General features: G+C 40.6%; 1 long non-coding RNA gene across 1 annotated transcript; it reads right to left on the reverse strand.

Annotated features, from left to right (window-relative positions):
• Positions 1-1,127: 1,127 nt before the first annotated feature.
• Positions 1,128-13,550, reverse strand: LOC126251598 (uncharacterized). The gene is made up of 2 exons (XR_007545760.1): positions 13,251-13,550; positions 1,128-1,414 (listed from the first exon to the last, which is right to left on the reverse strand). It is a non-coding gene; the product is annotated as an uncharacterized LOC126251598 (long non-coding RNA).
• Between the last annotated feature and the right edge of the window lie 2,380 nt (positions 13,551-15,930).

The raw sequence follows: 15,930 nt of genomic DNA on the forward strand, positions 1-15,930 counted from the left end.
ATAAGGTTTTTGTTCTCGAAGGATTATCTACTGTGAAAATTCACCTCTCATGGCTTTGTCACCTATATAATAGCACAACAAAGTGTTTCTTCACTACAAGCGTATGCCGTTTCATCGCAAACGGCAGGATAATTGGCCACGCTGACAAGATTATGTCATCTTTCGAAATTTTCTTACGTCTGAGAAATAAAACACCTGTGAGATACCTTCATTGAGTATTAAATTGAAGCTCCAATACATAGGTAATGGCATTCTGTAAAAACTTTTCAGAAAAGATTAGTGGTTTGCAAGTGCCGCTTCGTGTTTTAAGCATTGTTGGGAGATATACGAACGGAGAGGGAGAGGATAGTGGCTGAAGATGAAAAGACTTTGTGAAACCATGTTACTGGATTGTACTAATGTAATCCTAGTGATAGTTTTACATATAAACTGTATATAATAATCTGAACAGAGTTCCATCAAATTCTCATATTGTCGGCATTTCCCAAACAGTGCAATCGTTTGAATATCTGTTGTGCTGTTCCGCAGCCTCATGCCTCAGTTACAGAACACACTACACAGATAACATAAGCACATTAGAGTAGTAATCATTTAATTAAATTACAGAGCATGTGGAACATAATTCTGCTAACTCAGATCTTGCAAATTTTTTAAACTATTTTGGACGATTATCATCACGATTGTCTCAGTGTTGTTTATATTGGTATTTCCGTATTTTGTATAATACTTTCATATTTAAAGAGGCAGAGATTCATTACGTTTAAAAATAATTGATGTGTGGATTTATCATACAGAGCAAAGTAAAAAAAAATATTCAGTGTTCCACTAGTGTGGTTAGATTACTAAACTGATAATCTAGCCATACAGAGAAAGCATTGTTGTGTACAGGAAGAAACGTTTATGTGGTACATGTTATAAAGGCATGACAGGTACATTTTTTCCTTTGCAGAAAATAAGTGAATTAGGTATCCTAGTGTATTGACAATGCACAAGGCATGGCAACGACAGTTTCATAGATTCTGTTGAAGAACACCATACGTGACTGAGTGAATTTTGATAACTACAAAAATATGCCAATATTAACTGTTACTTTGGCTTTTGGAAGTTTTAAGAAAATGGCTCTAAACTTTCAATAATTACACTTTTAATGGAAACACACAATATTAAAATACGAAATACAGTACGTATTTTACATGACATTATACAATAAATACTTATGGCTATTTGTATTTTTTGTTTCTTTTGCACTTCACCTAGAAATAAATAACTGCAGAAGTTGCTCTGCGGCCATTTGTTGGCTACAGTGATCTGCAGCAAGTGCACACGTTTCTAGTATCGGTACTACGACCTGGAGTGAAGAACATCTGCGTCTTCATCCCGAGCATCGACGATAGCCCGCATTACTAACAGTAATCTGTAACAAATAGATCATAATAGTGATTTCAATAGTTATTCGTTTACTCTTAGCTGTAAATCATTTAAATCATTTCTTGCTGGATATGTTGTTGAATTAATTTTATTATTATACACTTATTACACTGTTTTCCTTTGGAACTCTACGTCAGTAGCACATAATGGCGGAATGCTTCATTATATTCCGACAACCTTTTAAAACAAGTGAACAGAAATATTAAAATTGTATTAATGAATCAACAATACCAATAAAATAATAACAATCATTCTCGGGTAAAGAAAAACCTAACTGAGAAGTTTACGCGGGGTAGCCATTGATGTTGAAGACATATCTCATCTGACACAATGTTGTTTGCAGTTATATTGCCACATTATTAAGTTATTTACTGATGCACTCATTTTGAACTGTATGACGAATTACAATGAAGTTAGTGAATGCTTTTTGGGAAAACACGCAACCATAAACCAAGGTCATATCCACAATGCACCACACAATGAAGACAAATGGGCGACAGTGGTCTTTTCGACAGCGAAATTCGAAAAGAGAGCGTCTGTAACCAAGTACGTAGCCATAGCACTACGCACAATCAGACAGACAAAGCAGAATCTTCACCGCGGCCGAGAAGAAACTCATAAGCCTTCAGTGATAGCCAGAAAATAAACAGCAACAGTTAATATAACTGCAGTGCTATGAAGACGGTGAAGTAGGTAACTGCCGGTAGCAAAAGTATGTGGGGAACGCAATATAGTATTACGATTAATTCAATAATAAAATCTGTAAACCACGACCTTGGGCTGATGTATCACTTGTTTACTGCCGACAAAATGCGATATTAGAAATACAATTTTTTTTCTTCAGAAACGCTTTTCTTGCCATCGCCAATCTAAATTTTATGTCAACCGAGCATCATCAGTTATTTTGCTTCCCAAATAGAAAATCACATCTACTACTAATCTAACGCCCTCAGGATCGCCTGATTTAATTCGACTACGTTCCATTATCCTCGTTTTGCCTTTTTGATGTTCATATTATATCCTCCTTTTAAGACATGTCCATTCTGTTCAATTGCTCCTCTAAGTGCTTTGCTGTCTCTTGCACAATTACAATGTCGTCGGAAAACCTCATAGATTTTATTTCTTCTCCCTGGACTTTAATTTCTAGTGTAAATATTTCTTTTGTTTCCTTTACTTCCCGCTCATTACATAGATTGAATAACGTCAGATACAGGCTACATCCCTGCTCACTTCATTCTCAATCACTGCTTCCGCTCGACTCTTCATAACTGCCGTCTGGTTTCTGTACAAATTGTAAGTACCCTTTCACTCCTTGCATTCTACCCGTGCCACCTTTAGTGTATTCCAGTTAACATTGTCAAAAGCTTCCTCTAATTCTACGAATGCTATAAACTTAGGTTTATTTTGGTTTAGCCTATCATCTATGAGAAGTCGTAGGGTCAATATCGCCTCGCGTGTTCCTACATTTCTCCGGAAACCCGGCTGTTCCGTAAAGGATTCGTTTTAGAATTTAGAAACCATGTCTTATTACACAGGTAGGTCGGTAATTTTCACGCATGTCAGCATCTGCTTTCTTTGGGATTCGAATTACTATGTTCTTCTTGAAGTTTGCGGGTATTTCGCCTATCTCAGACATCTTGCTCACTAGATGGAACAGTTTTGTCATGGTTGGCTCTCCCAAGGCTGTCTGTAGGTCTAAACGAATGTTGTCTACTCCTGGGGGCTTGTATCGATTTACGTTTTTCTGAGCTTCGTTAAATTCTTCAAGCAGTATCATGTCTCCTTTCTCATCTTCAGCTGCGTCCTCTTCCATTTCCACAATATTGGCCTATAGTATGTCTCCCTTGCATATACTCCCTTGTATATACCTTCTATATACTCCTTCCACCTTCCTGCTTTCCATTCTTTGCTCAGGACCGGTTTTTCATCTGAGCCCTTGATATTCATGGAGGTGGTTCTCTTTTCTCCAAAGGTCTCTCTAACTTTCCTGTATTCAGCATCTATCTTATCGCTGGTGATTTATGCTCCTACATCCTTACATTTGTCTTCTAGCCATTTCTGATTAGCCATTTTGCACTTCCTGTCGGTCTCATTTTTTGTATGTTTGTATTCCCTTTCGCCTCTCTCATTTACTGCAATTTTATATTTCGTCTTTTCAGCGATTCAATTTAATATCCCTTGTGTTACCAAAGGATTTTTGCTAGCCCTCGTCTTTCTACCTGCTTTGTCGCTGCTGCCTTCACTATTTCGTCTCTCAAAGCTACCCATTCGTCTTTCCTGTATTCCTTTCCCATGATCTTGTCAGTCGTTCCCTATTACTCCCTCTGAAACTTTCTACAGCCTCTGGTTCTTACAGTTTATCCAGGTCTCGCCTTCTTAAATTCCCTCCTTTTTGCAGCTTCCTCAGTTGTAATCTACAGTTCTTAACCAATAAATTTTGGTCTTCTTCCTCATCTGCCTTTGGAACTGTCTTAGAACTTAAAACCGGGTTCTGAAATCTCTGTCTTACCATTATGTAATCAAGTTGAAACCTTTCGGTGTCATCAGGTCTCTTCCTCGTTTACAACCTCCTTTCATGTTTCTGAAACCAAGTGTTAGCTGTGGTTAAATAATGCTCTGTGCAAGATTCTACCAGACGGCTTCCTGTTCCATTCCTTTCCCCCAGTCCATATTCACCTGCTACCTTTCTCTCTCTTCCTTTACCTACTATCGAATTCCAGTCCCCCATGACCATTACGTTTTCGTCTCCCTTAACTATCTGAAAAATTTCTTTTATCTCATCATACATTTCCTCAATCTCCTCCTCATCTGTGGAGTTAGTTGGCATATAAACTTGTACTACTGTGGTGGGTGCGGGCTTCGTGTCTACCTTGACTACAATAATGCGTTCACTATGCTATTCATATTATCTTACCCGTGTTCTTATTTTGTTATTTATTTTTCAATCTACTCCTCCATATTCCCTTTGTGATTTTGTATTTATAACCTGTATTCACCTGACCAGAAGTCTTCTTCCTCCTGCCATCGAACTTCACTGATTCCCAATATATTTAACTTTAACTTACCCATTTTCCTGTTCAAATTTTCTAACCCACCTGCCCGATTAAGGGATCTGACATTCTACGCTCCGATCCCTAGAACGCCGGTTTTTTTTTCTCCTGATAACCTCATCCCCCTGAGTGTTCTCCGTCCGGAGATCCGAATGGGGGATTGTTTTACCACCGGAGTATTTTCCCGAAGAGGATGCCATCATCATTTAACCATATTGTAGAGCTACATGCTCCCTGGAAAGAATTGTGGCTCTAATTTCTCCCCTCTTTCAGCCGTTGGTAGCACCAGCACAGCAAATCCGTTTTGGTTGATATTACAAGGGCTGATCAGTCAATCATCCAGACAGTTGCCCTGTAACTACTGAAAAGACTGCTGCCCCTCTTAAGGTACTACTCGTTTGTCTGGCATCTCAACAGACACCTCTCTGTAGCACCTACGGTACTACTATCTCTATCGTTGAGGCACGCAAGCCTCCCCACCAACGGTAGGGTCCATGGTTCATGGGAGGTGGGGAGAGGGGGGGGGGGAGTGGCACTGTAACCTAGAGATAGTATTAAAACCAGGTAAAAGTAGCCTGATTGATTAATTTCTGGCTTTCAAGGAGAAAACAGATGCCGTTAAACATCTTAAACATTGTTTGTAAGGGAATGAAAACGATACGCATTGTAGCAGTTTTACACGTTCGTCTCGTGTAGATCACATAGACCGTTAAGGCTGTTTTCAACCTATATAAAATATTATAACGCATGTTTAAAAGGCGTTTGTAATGACATGTGAATCACCTCGTACTACTACCCATATTTCAGTAAGGATTCCAGCGAGGACTGGGGACGACAGACAAGTTATCGCATCTGTCACTGGATATCCGGTTGTTTTACAAATAAACAGGTAATGAAGTTTTAAACAGACTACAGTAATGCGTACAACAATGTACATTTACTTGTGGATACCACAAAATTTCGTCTACAGCCAAATGTCACAGGTCCAGTAGAGGAATTTGATATTAATTCCAGTGAGGTCCGAAGCATCTACTAACAAAGAACTAGGATACTGCAGAATATCTATGGAAACGAAAAGCTCCCACAGTGGCTACAAGTGAACTCTTCTTACACAGCACCTAGTACGTTGGCAGTAAGCATACCCTCTCGACGCAATCACATCGACTGAAACAGTAGTAATAAGTGTTTACCAAATGTGATAAGCTCTGCATGTACTTCACACCACAACGATACACACAAGGACCATATAACCCTTTGTAGCTTTAGGTATGCCTCGTGTTATCTGGATTACACCTGCGTGTTGTGTGGTACATCTTCCAGGTAGCTCCTGAAGACACTAGTTAGGTATCAAAATAAAGATGTTGGGAGCCTTAGTCGAAACAATGGAAGCTCCTTTACTAGTATGTAGAAAGTACCTCTACAGAAAATGTATTGTGGGACACTTACAACGCCAGATTTGGTAAATAAAATGAAATTAACGATCTTACGCTCATTACTGGACTTCAAAATCAGCAGCAGCACTGGTAGAGGCTATTTTAGTGCTAATCAGGCTTCAGAATCTCATTAAAAAACGTGATTGATAACCTGTTTTGAGCAACTCTACGATAAAATCTACCAGATACTAGAGATACATATTAACAAAGAGTACTCGGATTTAGAAAGACTTGAATAATGGCCAAGTATGTGTGTGTTTGTGTACGTGTATGTGTATGTGTGTGTGTACTGATGGAACCAGGTATGATGTCCACATTGGCAGTATCAACGGTAAATACTAAAAATGAAACATGTAGACTACTTCGACTACCGAAGTAGGTAAGGGTTTACACGGTGGAACTCTCATTGAAGGGGTGCTAAGATACAATATGACGAGTCGAGCTGACCGTACCGTAGCAATAAAGGATACACTCTCCACGTTAAGAGCACTCACCTCGTTAAAACAAGGAAAGTTGTCATTTGCCATAGCAAATACTTGTTACCTTATCATAACTACAGACAAATAATAAGGTATGAGAGGGCTGACCAATTGGCGATGATCGTAGCAAAAGAAAGGAGTAGAAGAGTGACCCATTCCAACTGTTGATCTATCCGAATTGCTGTGATCAGAGACAGGGTCAAAAGCAAATCAGCTAAGAACTGGAAGATCGAAGATCTGTACGACGGCACCTGGCACTAACAGATCCATTCCCATACACCGAGAGCACAATCTTATGCTGAAAATTGGTATGAGAAACGTATGGCCAGTGGCAAAGGGAGCAGTAGGCAGCTCATAATGACCATTTCCAGACTGAAATTTAAGCATGATTGCTACCTACAACAGCTCCGTAGAACCGTAACACAGCCACCACACTTCGACTGTGAGGACACCAGTACAACTATATATTACACGCTGGTTGCCGTACACATGGAAAGGAATCATGCTGCCTACTTATCGAGTTGGTTAAAATTTAATAAATAGTTACACTGGATGTGTCAGTACGCTTGTCTACAGTGAATAAAAACACTCTTATGTTGCTTGTGCAATTTTTGTTTAAAGTTGACACTAAATTACATCTCTCTCTCTCTCTCTCTCTCTCTCTCTCTCTCTCTGTGTGTGTGTGTGTGTGTGTGTGTGTGTGTGTGTGTGTGTGTGTGTGTGTGTGAGGGACCGAGAGAGAGAGAGAGAGAGAGAGAGAAGGAAAGGGTGTGTGTGTGTGTGTGTGCTACTGCTAGAAACTATTACTTAACGTAATAGTGTAAGTGATTTTGGCTCCTTTCCCTATTTATATATTATAGACGAAGAATCAGAAACTTGTGTTTTAGATTACTCAGCAATTTGTGTAAGAGAATGATTTCTTCAGCGGACAGACATCCCTGTAAGTTTGAATTCGGGTGTGCGTGTGTGTGTGTGTGTGAGTGTGTGTGTATTTATTTCTGTTATTTAAAAACTGGTTATTAACATAATAGGGGAAGTAATTTTGGTTCCTTTGCTTAAATAATACAGAAGAAGAATGTGAAATTTGTGTCTCAAATTTCTAAGAAGTTTGTGGATGAGAATGATTTCTTCATTGCGAAGGCAGCCCTGTTCTGTTTGAATTGGCTTCATTGGTTTACCCAGAGGCTACTGAAAAATAAGTAAAGAAAAAGTTTACATAGGGATTATCATATTGTAGGCATTTGTAATACGAGGCCTGTTCAGAAAGTAAGCTCCGATTGATTGCCAAATTGAAACCACAGTGAACATCAGAAATGTTTTACTTGTAACAATTAGCTACACCTTTCAGCTACTTCCCTACGTAGTCGCCGTTCTGACTTAGACTTTCGTCATAGCGTTGTACCAACTTTTCAATAGCCTCATCATAGAAGGCAGCCACCAGTGCTTTCCGCCAATTCTCCACGCTGGCCTACACCTCGTTGTCTGTGTCAAAATGTTGTCTTCAAAGACAGCGGTTCATGTGACCAGAGATGAAACTCAGGGGGAGACAATTGCGGACTGTATTGTGGGTAATCTAACATTTCCATTTGAAAACGATGCAGGAGCATCTTCATTGCCCCTGCAGAATGCGGCTGAGAATTGTCTTGAAGAAGAGAGCTGCATAGCTTCAGGCGAAATTTCTCACCAGGCCCTCGTACGTGGCGGCAGACACTATTTTCTAGACATCTTTACGCACTCACTGCGAGCTCAGAAATGAGAAGAGCGACGTGATGCTAACTGGGGTTATACTAGAGACACTACCCAACACATCTGTGCAAAGCTTTATCGGATTTTCATAGTCGTTTCCATTTCGCGACCGATCGGAGCTTACTTTCTGAACGCCCCTCGTATAACGGTAATCGTATCGAGTGCAGAACAACCACAATCCCACAATCTTTTAGAATGTTAGTGCCTGATGTAATTGGTTATGAATAAACTCTATTACCGGGCAAGAACAGCTTAGATAAAATATTAATGGTATTTTTCAGTAATCTGGAACATATTTTTACGACTTACAGAAAGAACGTTTACGTGCCAAATTTTTACAATTCAGATATGCTGTGGAGTCACAGTGGTGGTTTCGGTGGAACAGCGTCATTCATCTGACGTTAAGCAATAACCGCAAGAGACATGTTACGATTCGCTTCTGGGAAATATTTTTAATTGCCCGCAAGCTAAACTGAGTGCTAACAGGGACACGGCATAAGACTAGGCACAGTGTAGTCCTTAGTTCCAAGTGGAGTTCTTATGGAGATATTATACAATGACACATTTTGCAATAGCAATTTCGTTTCATAAAGAAGCTGTCATTATACAACAGCAGCGTCGGCTAACGCTTAAAGAGTAAACTCCACTGAAATTTTCCAATTTTTCTTATATATTAGTATTCGTGTAGTATTTATTGGACGGAATGTAATGTAGAAAAAAGAACTTCTCACATCATCAGATAGAGTTTGAACAATTCTGTACAGATTTTCCAGTTGAATGTTCGTGAAGTTATAAAACTGTAGCTTTTTATTATTAAAAGTTCATGAATGATACCATTATCGCTCTTAATCGTTTATAACTACCTCCAATATATAAATGCATGATTTTAGAGCTTATGGATTCGAATTCTGTCCATAAACAGAATCATATCTGAAATACTAATTTATATGCTCCAATTAAATCTAGAGGTTTCCAGAGGAGTGTATGTGTTAATTCTCGTAGAGACCACCATGTGTATATTTCAGTAGCTCAGCAATTATACCACGCTAGGAATATGAAAAAGTTTGAAACTCTTATGACAGTTAAGATTGCAGTACAACCATAATTACAGAAATCGGGCACCAATACAAAGGGCAAAATATTCCTAAGAAAATCACAGCAAATGTCTTGGCCCGGATTGAAAATCAGTTCGCAATACTGACGTATATCGACAACTGCAGCTCATTCGTGTATCTCATGTTGCATTTGAGAAACATGGATTGAAAGCGGATGTGGACTTCTCCGTTGATTTTTTGAGGTACGCAATGGAGGTGGGCTTCGACTCATTAGATCTTTTTGACGTACCACACAGATGTGGATCTGCACCACGAACTATTTTACTAAAAAATTATTTAATTTCTGTATACTATACACTTTCGAAGATTTCAGGGTAATACCTACGTCAGTATGCGACTCTACTTTGGTTCATACGTTCCTTCTCTTTCGTAAACCACGTCACGTCCTACAACTTATTTCGTTCAGTGGGACAAAAACAATTCGCATGTTGTTGTATTACTCGTTACTAGAAAGTCGATAAATAAAAATCCCGGGTTGCAGACAATGTGGCCATAATGTTTCAAGCGGATGAATTCGATCTCGTCTTTTTTCCGTGCAGGGTTACAGGTTTAACCCAACCTGCGCAGAAAATCCGTTGAACTATTTTGAGAAAATCGAAATATTTCTGAGAGCTTTGCATTCGAATATTCTTTCCGGCAGCGTTCTTCAGATGAGGCACCCTTCTTTCAAAAATCTTTCCGCAGTTAGTTTTCCAAGTTAAAAATACCGTACACTTCTTCTAAAACATCTCGGGACTCAAATATTACATATAGCTATAATCACGGATCCTCCAGGTACTTTATACTTAATGTATGTTTCCACTGCTTTCATCTGTGGTTACAGTTTTGCAACGTCTACGTGCGAACTTTAACCAAAAAACGTACGACCATTATTGAATGCTGCCTCAGGTGTTAAAGAAATGATGGATTAGGCTTGTTACCAATTTTCAGCATTTTCAGATGATTTTATGTTGATGATAAAGTGTCGAAAAGCAAGAGTTTCACAACCCCGCGATGTTTCAAATAAGAGTTTCATTGAAACACAGGAAAGTTTTATAATAGGTATAAACAAAATTGTTTTGCGGGTGAACTTACGCTGCTGTGCAACATACGTCAACGCAGTTATAACAGCTAGTACTTCACGACGAAGCGTCTCTGTATTGCGAAGCTAATTTTTCGCTGTGATATCGTTCTCCACCGATAAGGCGTTAGGTCTGTGATTCGCTTAATTAAGGAGGGGTTCTCAAATTGTACTTGAGTTGGTTAGAGCTGTGTCAAAAAAGAACATGGAAACAAGAAAATTCATTAAAGAAAAGACTAGTTGCAGATACTGTCATAGAATAGATGTCATGTGCCGTGCTAAAAAAAACTGCTTTTGAACGACGGGAGGAAACAACCATCAGTCAGACACCAAACTCAGGAATGAGTCGGTGGTGTACATACTAAGACACTATAAATTTAACTATTGGACTCGACATTTGTTAAATACAACAGTGAAATAATGGACGGGGCTGTCACAGTTGAGTTGTGGTACTGGGTGTCCACAAAAATAACTCGGGATAGACTCAAGTAAAAATTGTTTTTACTGAATGTATGCTGAACTGTTACAATCAGTTTCCTTTTCTCATACTTCACCAAACTGTTCCACTATTTATCTCTCGTCAACACCGTCTGAAACAAGGGTGCTTATTGTGAAAAAATTACTATCGAAATTAAATAGACTTCTCATTACAGCATTACGAACACACGACTGCACGGTGATGTTTAGGTGGAATTTTAAGTTGACATACGATGCATTACTCACAAAAATATTGTCGTTTTCTTTTTTAAACAGTTTCAACCAGAATCGCTGTGTGGCAAACGTAGTTTTTTAACACTTTTATTGCATCAGCTGTGGTCGTTTATTAAGTTTCACCCTCTTCTGGTGCCAACCTAACACGCAGCACACAGCAACAAAAGCCTCTTCACCAGTCTAAAAGATATGACAGAAAATAGGTATTAAAATGAACACACACACAAACAAGTATCCCACATCCCACTACACGACTCTCTATGGATGCGCTCCACTTTGCCGCTCCCCCCCCCCCCCCCCCCTTTTACATCTGTTCACCATCTAATCGAAGAAAGAAATCGTCGTCAGGATCTTGCCTCCGTAATCGAATTACGTGGAAACATGGTTTAAGAGTTGAAAGTCTATCAACAACGTAATGTAATGATTAGTCAAATACTGTGTAATACTTTCTTACACAGAAGCTGAAAGTCGCCAGACAGACATATAAGTCCCTCTATTCATATTACATTTAAATAATTTGCATGGTGTACTGGTTCGGTAGCATATCTTTGAAGAATCGCCACGATGGAAGTATTGAAAGTCACCTATTTCTAAACATATAATGACATCTTATAAAGTAATTATTTTATGGATAATCTAAGTTTGTTCAGCAGTCTAATCCTGCCAAGACATCAAGTAACATGGAAGTTTACACTTAATTTACGTTTCCAGTTCTTCCACCTGTGGATACAGCTCTTCGACCCCTGGCATCGCCGGCCGGGGAAGCCGAGCGGTTCTAGGCGCAACAGTCTGGAACCGCGCGACCGCTACGGTCGCAGGTTCGAATCCTGCCTCGGGCATGGATGTGTGTGATGTCCTTAGGTTAGTTAGGTTTAAGAAGTTCTAAGTTCTAGGGGACTGATGACCTCAGAAATTAAGTCCCATGGTGCTCAGAGCCATTTGAACCATTTTGAACACCTGGCATCATTTCATAAAGAAAAGTACATGCCTTTCGAATGCTGCCTTACCCGTAAAAATGAAGGATGGGCTGGTTACGAATTTTCAGCATTTTTGGAAATTTCTGTCGACGTTAAAGGTCGACAAATAAGAATTTTACCGAATAGGGCGTTTACCATTAGAGCACGATAGAAACACAAACAACGTAACTAATTTTATAACACACATAAAAAACTTATTCTAATGTATTTTTGGCCTTAAATACTACCATCATAATCAGCGATTATCTAAGTAATTAACACTTCATGTACGTTCCCAATGTTTTTATCTGTGGATATAGTTTTGTGGCCTCTTTGTATGCAAACTTTTTTCTTGGCGATAAGCCACAGGTGATTCAAACGCAGAATGATATTGAACTTTACGTTTACTTTCATTGTGAAGTAATGTTTTGCAAGGTAGTTGTCCAGTAAACCGAGATTTTGTATCATGTCTCATACTCACATAATTGTCGCCTAAACATCACATTGCAAACGTAAATTCGTTACATCTTAACGTAAAAGTTGTTTGGGGTTTACAGCAGATTTCGGTAACAATAAGTGTTTATATTCTCGGGTCTTGGTCTGTTATGAAATACATCAAAAAAATGTTCAAATGTGTGTGAAATCTTATGGGACTTAAATGCTAAGGTCATCAGTCCCTAAGCTTACATACTACTTAACCTAAGTTATCCTAAGGACAAACACACACACCCATGCCCGGGGGAGGACTTGAACCTCCGCCGGGACCAGCCGCACAGTCCATGATTGCAGGGCCTTAGACCGATCGGCTAATCCCGCACGGCATGAAATACATCGTGTAACACCTAGATAGTGGTACATTTTCTTACACTTGTTAGTGAACCCGCGTACAGTTAAACTTCATTTGAAATAGAGGATGCAAACCGCGCAGTGCACACTTCGTTTTGACCACTTTATGATGTGGCACATGTAAAGGGCTAGTTTCATAAATATATTTATGTATGTGGGAAATTTACTGCTAGTCAGATTTTCTGATTGATCTTGTAACCATTTCTTAGACTTTCACCACGATTCGTTGTCTTCTAGTTCAGATCTGGTGTTCTGCCGGTGGTCCGCGTCTTTCCAACAGGGTATTTCAGTGAACACCTGATGAAGACGTCGAGCTACGGCGTGGTAACATTGTGTTGGGAAGACCCGGAACACCGGCAGAACAACCGTTGACAACGAGATGACAACAGATGTGTTACGTTACATAGTAGAGGGTTTAGTTAGTACCTCAGTGGATGACCACTCTGCAACGGCCGCCGAAGAATTTTGATCCCGGAGGGCAGGCGTTGACCTTGAGCTTGGGGAAGTAGAGCGGTCTCGACGCCCAAGCGACGTCCGTCAACGCCGCTAGAACGACCACCAGGACGAGCAGAAGCAGCAGCAGTGCGGAGCGGCACCGGAGAGCCATGGCTGGAGTACAGCCTTCCCCCGTGCCGGCGGCATTCTTATACCTGCGCTGCAGGGTCGCGATTTGCGCAGTTACCGGGCGCCCATTCTTCGGAACGCAAGCGAAAATAGCAGATCGGCCAGATACCGCGGAAGTTGCGGCCGGCCGCTTCCCCTGTGGCCACAGCGGCGGACGTAATCTCGGCGTTCAACAGTCTCTTTCCTGTACTTGGTTTTTTAAGCAATTTGCATTCGTAGCGATCGGAATGACTAGTGCCATTTTTGTGGTTGTCGGAATGATAGCGTGTAATTGTTGCTTGGTTCCACGCATCCGGTTGGCAAACCACGCAAGTTTTACTTAACCTGAAAGTGACAGAGACACTGGTCATCGTGAGTACGTCATGCGAAATCCCACTATCGTGACGTTACATTCATCCATTCCCGTAACTTTGTCACAGACTACCAAAACCACCAACAGACTACCAAGACAGCCAACGCTGGCGTGTTGCCTGTACTTTACAGTCAACCGTCAGGGCTATACTCATTACACATAATGAACCATATGAAAACTCATAAGACGAAGAAACGAGAAACAAAATTTTATTTGCAGTGCCACTTGATTAATATCTCCAGAGACACATCCACAAACTTCCGCCTTCAGTGTATACATCTGTATAACTCTTTACCGACTGTGTGTGTGTGTGTGTGTGTGTGTGTATACGTGCGTGTGTGTATGTTTGTGTGTGTGTGTTTTAACTGTTTCAGTTCATTCAGCTGTGTAAGGTAGGGTTCATCAGTGCACAAACGTGTGCACACACATGCGTGCACACACACACACACACAGACACACACACACACACACACACACACACACACTTCCAATGGTCAGCTTTCACTGATAAATGCACCATTTCACGCCCATACTTTTTCTGGAGAATGCTACTTGCTTGAGAATGAATAGGAACTCGAATTTTGGTGCTCAAATGTTTCATATGGCTCTGAGCACTATGGGACTTAACATCTGAAGTCATCAGTTCCCTAAAACGTAGAACTACTTAAACCTAATTAACCTAAGGACATCGCACATCCATGCCCGAGGCAGGATTCGAATCTGCGACCGTAGGAGTCTCGCGGTTTCGGACTGAAGTGCCTAGAACCGCTCGGCCACCACAGCCGGCTAATTTTGGTGCTCTCAACCAAAATCACGCTCAACTTTGACGTACATTAAACCATGGATATAGTACACTCGAGACATTGTTTTCTTCTTTCTCGATGAAGAAGTACATAGGTTAAAAAACTTACCTCCGTTACCTTTGCTCTTTGTCCACGAAACTCAGTCGCTAAATTGTCAGCGTTAATGCACTTGATGTTGATCTTCCAACACGAACGCATGTGAGAAGGATTTCAAAAAAGTTTCTTTATCTAGATTGGAAAATGCAAAATCTATGGAATCTACGCGAAGCAGAGGAGTAAATTGCTTATTGACTTATATTAAGGTTCATTGTATATGTCAATATGTAAATACACACTGACACAATACTTTTTGACATTCTAAAATGGTCAGTAGCACCTCTTACGTCACCTGTATATCTGCTACCGCATGTGGACCTCGATTCAGTGGGAGCAAGGAATGAAAATATAAGCCGTATAAAAATGAAAAAAAAGAGGATGCAGTACGGTGGAGGACAGGCAGTCTTCTTTAGTACACATATCAGCAACCCTGGCAAATCTAAATCTGCTCTTCGGTAATGTTCAGTACCATGTTGCTCGATCCCTTGTAGATTGTACCATCCTTCGCGCAGTCCGACGACATCCCTCAAGAGATCATCCACTGTATGAGGAGGGTTCATTTTTCGACGAACTGTAGATATTAGCTGGCCCCAAGAAAGCTCAGTGAAGTTTGTGTAAGGAAACAGTGCATGCTGCTTCGTATAGGTAGGCTTTCACGAATTGGTCGCGGGGCGTTAGTGCACCTTCATCCTGAAAGACGATCTGTCACCAAGCTGTTAACTGTAGTGCATGACAGTTGGTTAGAGAATCCTGGTACGATATTAGATAGCCCTGAGATTACCCTCGCTATCGATGAGAAACGTCGGACGTTCGTACTTGACGCCCGACCAGCGAATGACAGACCTAGAGCACTTCTTAACACACGGGACTGAACGTCTGTGTCATACATATCTGCTTCTGCACTCTTCTACGACAATCATCATCAGTCGGACAATTCCTGCACTACATTATGAAGAGAACAACGTCGTTGATAAAGGTCCCTTTCGAACTGTTCCATCGTCCAACTCCTTCGCGCACTTGTTGTTGGTCGTAATGGCAACAGTTACGGGTCATCTGAACCAACACAGACGGTTCAGTTACCTCCAAAACGACAGTGCACTCCCCTGACACACTCTCGTAGGGATACCTAGGAGCCGTGGGACATAGGTAGCGGTCGGCAGCTCGTACTGTTGCCAGCGGGCGAGTACTACGAAGAACCTGTTTAATGTCATATGTCTCGGGAGAGTCGCAG

Source organism: Schistocerca nitens, chromosome 4 (assembly GCF_023898315.1).
Source record: "Schistocerca nitens isolate TAMUIC-IGC-003100 chromosome 4, iqSchNite1.1, whole genome shotgun sequence".
Taxonomy (NCBI): domain Eukaryota; kingdom Metazoa; phylum Arthropoda; class Insecta; order Orthoptera; family Acrididae; genus Schistocerca; species Schistocerca nitens.